Genomic DNA, 8,852 nt, shown 5'->3' on the forward strand with positions numbered 1-8,852 from the left:
GAATCTTGCTTTAGTCGGACTATGCTATCTTTTGGGGGATCTGCTGTTATCGCAATATACATGGCAGTGAGTAATTTGAATCATTGGCCAAAAGCATGTCATATCCGATACGATAGGCGGCGCTGTTTTCATTACAACTCGTGGTGATTCAGCCATTTCCGCTTGACCTCTTCACCACTGCCAACAACAATATTTCGAGAAAGATGGCGAACAGAGAGCGAGGCGAAGCTACATCCCTCTACTATTCTTCCATGGTGTTAATAGGAGTACAGCGAATGCAAATGGCGCTCTTGGCTGAGTTGATAACGGAGAGAAGACGCCGTCGCCGAAGGTACATGGAGAATTTAATTCTGACAACCAATATGTTGTTGCACTTTGCCATTGTACCGCAAAGGTCTCGGTGAGCAGTCTGGATGAAGAGCAGAAATAAAGTCTTCTGGGAGAGAGATGTGTTGACCTTATTTGATGACGAGGACTGGAAAGCGAACTTTCGTATGACTCGAAGATCTTTCCACAAGATGTGTGGAATTATGGAAGGAGTCATGAAGCCCGCGGAGGTGACTGTTCGTGCACCGATACCGCATCAGCTGTAAGATGCCTGGGTGTGCTCATGACGCTAACGTGCTGAGGCAATCGACGTTGTTAAGCCAGGCACACCTGTTACCAAAAGTAAGTCCAACTGTACTCTCAAGACATATTAATGTATGGATAAAATCAATAAGATCAATAAATGAGTTAAGCTACTGAAAGTTAGTCATGCAGGAACTAGTGGAGCTACCACCAAGCTATTGAGATTTCTAGGTATGTCACAAGCTTAAAGTAGTATGATGTTTTTTAGAGGCTTTATTATGTATATTATGTTTTCTTTATGCTGGGCCATTTAATAAGCAATGTGAATGGGCCATTTAGTAAACAAGTCCAACACTGGTAACCATTTTGTTTCTCCTCCCAGGAACCAAGAGAAATCAATGGCGTCTCAATCGGCCACTTCCTGTTGGGAGATCCAGCGTATCCTCTCATGGACTGGATCATGAAAGGCTACACCCATTCCCCAAACATCACCCCTGAGCAAGAGTCCTTCAATGTCTACTTAAGCTCTGCAAGGACCACGGTGGAGATTGCGTTTGGGAGACTGAAGTCACGCTGGAGAGTTTTGATGAAGCGCAGCGACTTCCACTATTCATTCACCCCTAAAGTGATTGCTACCTGTTGTGCGTTGCACAATTTCTGTGAGAATGAGAAGGAAGTTGTGAATCCCAACTGGTCAGTGGAAGCGGCTACACTTGCATCGAACCTGCCACAGCCAGGTGGCCGTGCCAACAATCATGCAGACAATACAAATGGACAGGATCAGAGCCGCCCTCACAGATTACCTGAGTGCAAACTTCCCCCTGCGCAGACCATACCTTTAGATGTCTTGGTATTCATTACATAATTGCCAGTTTTTTTAATAGGTTTGTAAATACAATTCTTGTACAGTTCATGTGTGTTTCAGTCCACAAATAAAGAAACTCACAGAAGTTTTAGTTGTGTTTTATTTATAAGAAATATTAAGAGAAGTAAAACAAGGTATAAGAGCACACAAGAAAAACAAGGTATAAAAGCATACAAGTATAAAGGGTAAAACCTTGAATGTCACACAGAAAAACCAAATATTTATATAAATTCTGATTATATATATAAACACACACTGAGGTAGAGTCTAGAAATTGTGCTGTATGACCGGTAAGGTGCTTTTCCAGCAGTAGTGCAAATAAGTAGAAAGAACAAATATAGTTTAAAGTGAGGTCTGTGCAGGTTGAGTCCAAGGTGCAAAATGACATGTGCTGAATGAGCCTAGTTCAACTGATGGTAGTGGGAGGTGGATGGGAATCCATAACCATAATACGCATCTTGCGGTGGTTGATGTTGTGGTGAGAATGTGTTTGGTTGAGGTTGAGGTTGAATGTTATCCATTCTCTGCGTCAGCTTCTCAACCAAACTGTCAGTGCGGAGGATGCTGCCCTCACTTCTTGCCATGTCCTCCTTCCATTCTCGAGTCATTATTCGCATCTGGTCCACGAGCACATCGACGTCTCTCATTCGCCTTGATTGGTGGGTCCTTGTTCCTTTAAGAAAAGGCAGGTATAAAGTCAGTTGTATCCCTACCGATTAGGCATGTGGTAGTTGTCACGGAGAGTGTAACAGGGTGAGGCTCAGGCGCAGAGAGACAGAATGGACAAAATATAAGCAACAAAAAGGCGCTCTTTAATGAGGCAAAACAGTTGAAAAATAAACAAGGTCCAAAAGGGGCAGGCAGAGGATCATCGGTCAGGGCAGGCAGGGCAAGCAGGATCGAAGCAGGCAGGATCAGGAACACAGACAGGACGACGGGAAAAGGACACGGAACAAGAGACGACAATCCGACAGCAGACAAGGGAAAGACTGACACAATATATAGGGGGGGAAACAGGTGTACGACATCAGACAGTAACGAGACAAGAGTGGCTGAGGGCAGGTGCAGGGAATTAAACAATTAAGACAGAGAAGACACAGAGGAGACATAGGAGACACGGAACACAGGAGACACGGAACATAGGAGACACGGAACACAGGAGAAACCGGGTGTTACAGTAGTAACCATCTTGACATCAGCTGTTTGTTAGACTACACAGGATGAGTGGATGCATCGCATGAAGATTCTTTGTGATGCCCATATGTTGATGCAGTTATAATATTGCAGAACTTACCAGGTAGATCATCTGTAAAAGGTGGAGTGCAAGCTAGAGTCGACCTAACTGAGGAGGTAGCATGCAGTGGAGTCGTTCTTGAAGGTGGTGGAGTTGACCTAGGTGAGGAGGATCCAGGTGAGCCTCCGAGCAGCGTCTCTTCCGGGTCCATTGTAGTATCTATAAGATGGTACAGCACAAATAATAATAAAACGTTATTTATATAGCACCTTTCATGCAAAAGAATGCAGCTCAAAGTGCTTTACAGCAAATACGTGCGTAATTGCGTGCACATAAAAATAGACATCAAAGAAACATAAACTCAGATATAGTGCAAAAACAAATGTAGAAAGTACACTTTATGTAATGTACACTTTATTACGTGTGTAACTAGCCTTCATCCTAAATTGAATTCCTTGCAAGTTAGTGGGAAGGTCTACACGTTTCTCAAAGACAAAGGGCTAGCTAGCAAGTGGCACCCATGTTAGCTTCGAAAGTTACGGTTATCAAGTGGGACCCAGGTTAGCCTTACGTTTTATGATTGTACATTGTTTTCATCGTCGGTTTAATTCCTCGCAAGTTATGGGAAGGTACACATGTTTCAACACATATTTAACACTGCTAACACATCTCACAAACAGCATCAGCTAGCATCTGGTATCTACCACTTGTTTTAGTGTGATAGAACTGAAATTAACTTACCCATGGTAGTTAGCAACGGAACACCGGAATCTATGCCGTTGTGCTCTACTAGGGACAGAGGCCGGCTCCCAAGAAGGTCATCTAGGACATCATAGAACGGGCACGTAGTGCGACCACGGCCACTTGCTCCATTGTCCCGTTTGGCCTGGAAGAACGCCTGCTTCAAGTGCTTCCATCGAATCCTGTTCTGTTCAGGGGTCCTGGGAAAGCCAGCCTCTACCATCTTCAGTGCCACCTTTTTAAACAGTTCACCATTTTGGGTCTTCCTCCCATCCATGAACTTAAGTATGTTCAACTCCTTCAATACGTTAAGCATAAATGCTGTCTGCTCTTCGGTCCAGAAATGTGTGGCAGCGCTTGTGTTCTCCATGTTCTTAAGCTTAGTGGCCAGGCTCCCGGTGACAATTTATCGTCTCTTTCGACTTCCGGGTCACGACATGGGAGGGAGGGAGGAGGGCGGCGGGATCTCGAGCATGTGCAAAGATGCAAAGTCCAGTTCCTAATCGAATTCACCGTTACATGCCGCGATAGTCGAATTATCAACTGGATCGGACCGAGCTATCCAGGGGTGTTAATCGGATCGAAGTCGGACCGCACATAGTCCGACAAAGGTGTTTACATGAAACGGATAATTCGATTTCAGTCCGACTAAGCCAATAATTCGAATGCATGTAAACGCACTGAGTGAGTAATGCGCTGTTTAGTTTCCCCTGTCTGTTGTTCCAAAGTCCTGGGACTGAAACTCTCTGGACTACAACGGGGATGAGGGATCTAAAGCACTTCACCGACAAGTGTAAGAAGCACAAATCTTGCCGCAGTCATTACATTACATTACATGTCATTTAGCAGACGCTTTTATCCAAAGCGACTTACAATAAGTGCATTTCAACCTAGAGTACAAACTAAGAACAACAAGAATACAGGAAGTAACATTTCCTCAACATAGTCGAACTACAAAAGTACCATAAGTGCTATTTAAGTGCCACTGAAGTGCAAATCTGTGTTTTAATCCAGATAGTCGGAAAAGGTGTGTTTTCAGTCTCCGACGGAAGATGTAGAGACTTTCTGCTGTCCTGATGTCAGTGGGGAGCTCGTTCCACCACTGAGGAGCCAGGACAGCAAACAGTCTGGATTTCGAGTGATTAGCTCGAGGTGCAGGAGTCATGAAGCTAACAGCATGAAGCTAACCCTGTTTGAAAGCAGAGCAGCTCGACGAAGGATACCGAGTTGGCATCGAAAACACAACGAAGAAGTTCGGAAAAACAGACATTCTCTCAAGAATAATGGAAAAAAAGCTGGTCACAGACATGATTGACTTTAACCAGAGAGTTATTGAGAAGTTTGCCAACTTTAAAGAGAGGAGGGCTACTTTTCTTTACAGTAGTGGGTCTACTCTGTCAAACACCCAATGTAACATGTGCTGCATCTCTTTCTGACTCTATTCTGCTCTAAACCTCTTTCATGTGAGGGTGAAACTCTTTTATTCTGCAAACCTCTGAAACCCAACCCAATGTTTCTTAAAGCATTCTGCTCTGAACCTCTCATGCCCAAAGTTACAGTTTGTTGATAGTTGTTATTGGACAGTGTTAAGCACGGTGTTTTCTTAAAATAAAGCTTTGTTTTTTACAATATTCTACTCAAAAGCTCATTTCTTTTCATTGTTGAGTGCTATTTAAACCGCGCCGCCCAACTGCGCCGCCCCCCCCCCCCCCAAAAAAGATCAATATGCCTGTAAATATGATGGGAAATAAAGCCCAATTAATTTAAATTGAGACCCGAGTGTTTGGAGGATTAATATACTACAAATATGTATATATATATATATACTGTATATATAAATAAATCCATTGTTTTGTTTTCTTATAATAAAAAGTAAAGACAATATTTTAAATAAAGAATAAATATGTGTGTGCATATATATAAATCCATTGTTTTGTTTCCTAAAATAAAAAGTAAAAAACTATATTTTCTAATATACAATAAAAATAATTTGACAACAATGAGGCCATGGCGCCACATGGCCACATGGCTCCAAACACACATTGCGCCATGTGGCCATGTGTGTTTGGAGCTCAGCTTCTGGAAATCGTATTGTGTATTTTTGTTTGTTTGTTTGTTAGGACGAGCGATCTTCTCTTTACCTGTTGACCTCATCAGGGGGAGAGAAAAAACTTTTTTGTTTGGAAGAGCTCCGTTGAGTTTAGGAACAAAAACAACCTGCTTCTTGTTTCACGTTTCTTGTCCCGGCTGAGAAAGAACGGCATCAACACGGCCATGTCTACTGACAGCAACGCTCTTTCAAACGGGACCAGATGTGTTCACGATCACGTCGGATGTGAAGCACAACTCGAGCATCTTTTTCGGTCGAGAGACCGTGAAACCATACACAGCCCCCCCCCCCCTTCTTTGTGTGGGCTCTGCAGCCTTCAGTCAAAACAGAGGGTAAAAATCTATTCGCGTAAAGCCGTTTACACTGCATCGACATTTAGTGAGTTTTCTTTGTTCTTTTAACAAACTGAATGTGTGTGTGTGTGTGTACATTTAAAGCTTAGACATACAGAACCCCCCCCCTCGCCTGGCAGACTGTCCTCTCACGTTACTCCGCGGTCTTCTTCTCCACTTTGAACCTGACTCAATCCAACTTTTCCAAAACACAGCTCTTGTGGGTTGGGGGGTTGGAAAGGAAGTAGAGAGACAGGGTCCTGTGTGTGTGTGTGTGTGGCTGATCCCTGGTAGTGATAGGGGGGGGTCCGACATGAAGAAGAAAGCTTCTTGCCGGAGACTAATTGAAAGCACGTGGCCTGCTGGACCCAGAAGGCTTTGAAGTCGTCGGGCTTGTGCGTACGGGGTCTCCTGCACTGTCGCTGCTGCTCCCAGGGGCTCATGGGACCCTTTTGTTTTGGTTTTTTAAAATGAGTACATCAGTTTCCATACACATGTTGTCCAGTGGATTTACAAGACTTCAAACCAAATGTACATGACCAAATATGTTGTGAAATCTCTGTATACATGAGCATATACCTTAAATGACAAATAAATGAGACAATAGTTTGATTAAAAATAATAAATATTTAACATTTAAATGATTATTCTTTTAATCAAACTGCGTAAATGAATATGACAAATGTCCATGACTTTTCCAAAAGTTTTTTTTAAAGGACTTTTCCAGGCCTGGAAATAACCATTTAAAAAAAAATCCATGACTTTTCCAAGTTTTCCATGACCGTATGAACCCTGATACATGTGCACATTCGGTGTGTAACGGGCCCCCGGTGGCCTCACAAAGGGGCCTCCCTTTGCGCCGCTAGTTAAACAAAATTAAATATGTTTTATCGTCATATTACATATAGTTACATACACAAGTTTGGGGTCACTTTGAAATGTCCTTATTTTTCAAAAACACTTTTTTTCCAACAAATCATAAACTCTACAAAGTTAATGTGTAAATTACAATTCTCTGGTGTTTAATGAAGTCTCTACATAGGTGTATAGACGCCCATCTCCAGTGTTTGATGGTACATTGTGTTATCGCCTCAGAAGACTAACGAAAACCCTTGAAAACCCTTTTTATGTGAGCGCAGCTGAAAACAGTTATGCTGGCGAGAGAAGCTATAAAACTGGCCTTCCTTTAAGCCACAAGAAGAGCAACATTAATATTTACTATAAAAATCATTATTTATAACCTCGTCAATGTGTTGACTATATTTTAAATTCATTTGATATTCATTTGATAAATTAAAGTGAGAGTTTTCATGGAAAACATCAGATTGTCTGGGTGACTCCAAACTTTAGACGGTCGTTTACATATAGATGGAGGCATTTAAGGCTAGCTTCACCATCAGGGCCGCTTATGATGTACTGCCGTCTCCCAAGAATCTTAGCCAGTGGTACGGAGAAGACCCCACATGCTCCCTCTGCCCGACTCCAGCTACACTAAAGCACATCCTGGTGGGCTGCAAGACCGGCCTCACTCAAGGCCGGTACACCTGGCGGCACAACCAGGTGCTACAATGTCTTGCGGCAGTGCTGGAGAGTCGACGGATGAGCGTCAATGCCCTTCCTCCACCATCTCGTAGGCCGGCAACAACATTTGTCCGGGAGGGCGGGGGCCAGGCCACTCTCACCACTTCAAGACCAGAAACTGGACAGCTAAGTGGGGCACGGGACTGGAAGATGCTGGCAGACCTAGGCCAGAAGCTCCGCTTTCCAGCAGAAATAGTATTAACAAATCTGCGACCAGACCTTGTGCTTTGGTCGGCCTCACTCAAGCAAGTTTATATCATCGAGCTCACGGTGCCCTGGGAGAATGCGGTGGAGGAGGCCTACGAGCGCAAGAAGATAAGGTATGCGGACCTTGCAGCAGATGCACATCAACGAGGCTGGAAAGATAGGGTCTGTCCAGTTGAAGTAGGCTGCAGAGGATTTGTAGCCACCTCAACATCCAGGCTTCTTCGAGAGATGGGAGTGCGGGGGAAGGCCCACAGGCAAGCAGTCAAAGACCTTTCCTGGGCTGCTGAAAAGGGAAGTCAGTGCCTTGCTCAAGGACACGTCGACGCGCAGCTAACGGGTAGAGTCTCGAGTGGAGGGGTTTTCCTTTTTTTCCCCACGCGGGGAATCTAACCCCCGAGTGTTTACACCCGCTCAACCCCAACAACCCCGGCAAAATTTATGATCACATTCAAATCGCGAGTTGACTCTAATGTGTTCTGTGGAAAGACATTTCTGGTTTCCGTTTGGGACTTTTCCCCAATTTCTCACGTGTGCTCCACGTCCCCCAGATTATGAAGGAAGCCCTTCAGGAGCGGCTTTTGTTTTGGGTGTGTGGTTTTTAATATATTTGTTGTACTTGTGTCAGCTGCAGCTCTGCAGGTGAGCTTTGTCCCTCACCTCACGGTGGAGCGGCATCTTCTGATGTTAACTCCTAGTTTGAAGGCGTAGCTTGAATTAAAGATGGATTTTTAGGATTACGGCATTCGCCCAAACAGAGTACAGCGTTTTGAGTTTGTTACCGGCAACGTTTGATGCTGACTCGACTAATTCTAAGGTTGTTAGAAGACACAAGAGGTTTTTTTTCTCTCACAACTTTGTGATATATTAATATTTTCTGCTTTGCAAACTAAAGAGTAGTTTATGATGGGCCCCTCGCGCTCGATGGAAATCAAGACTGGAATGTGATGCAATTTTAACAATATTTAATGGCAAGAAGTTTAACAAAAGTTTAACAAACAATCAAAGCTCAGGGTCGTGGGTTCGTGGTGATCCAGGCTCCACAGGTACGAGGTAAAGCTAACGCGAGTGTTGCTGGCTAACGGAGGTCAAGACGCAAGAGACTTCCCCCAGCATAAAGTGGTATTAGTCGTCAGCAGCCAATCAGCTGTCCTCAAAAGTTAGTCCTTTGTTATTCAGTCCTGTATCACCTTTTCGTTGGCTAAAAGTCTATCA

The sequence above is a fragment of the Pseudoliparis swirei genome, chromosome 7, assembly GCF_029220125.1.
Source record: "Pseudoliparis swirei isolate HS2019 ecotype Mariana Trench chromosome 7, NWPU_hadal_v1, whole genome shotgun sequence".
Taxonomy (NCBI): Eukaryota; Metazoa; Chordata; class Actinopteri; order Perciformes; family Liparidae; genus Pseudoliparis; species Pseudoliparis swirei.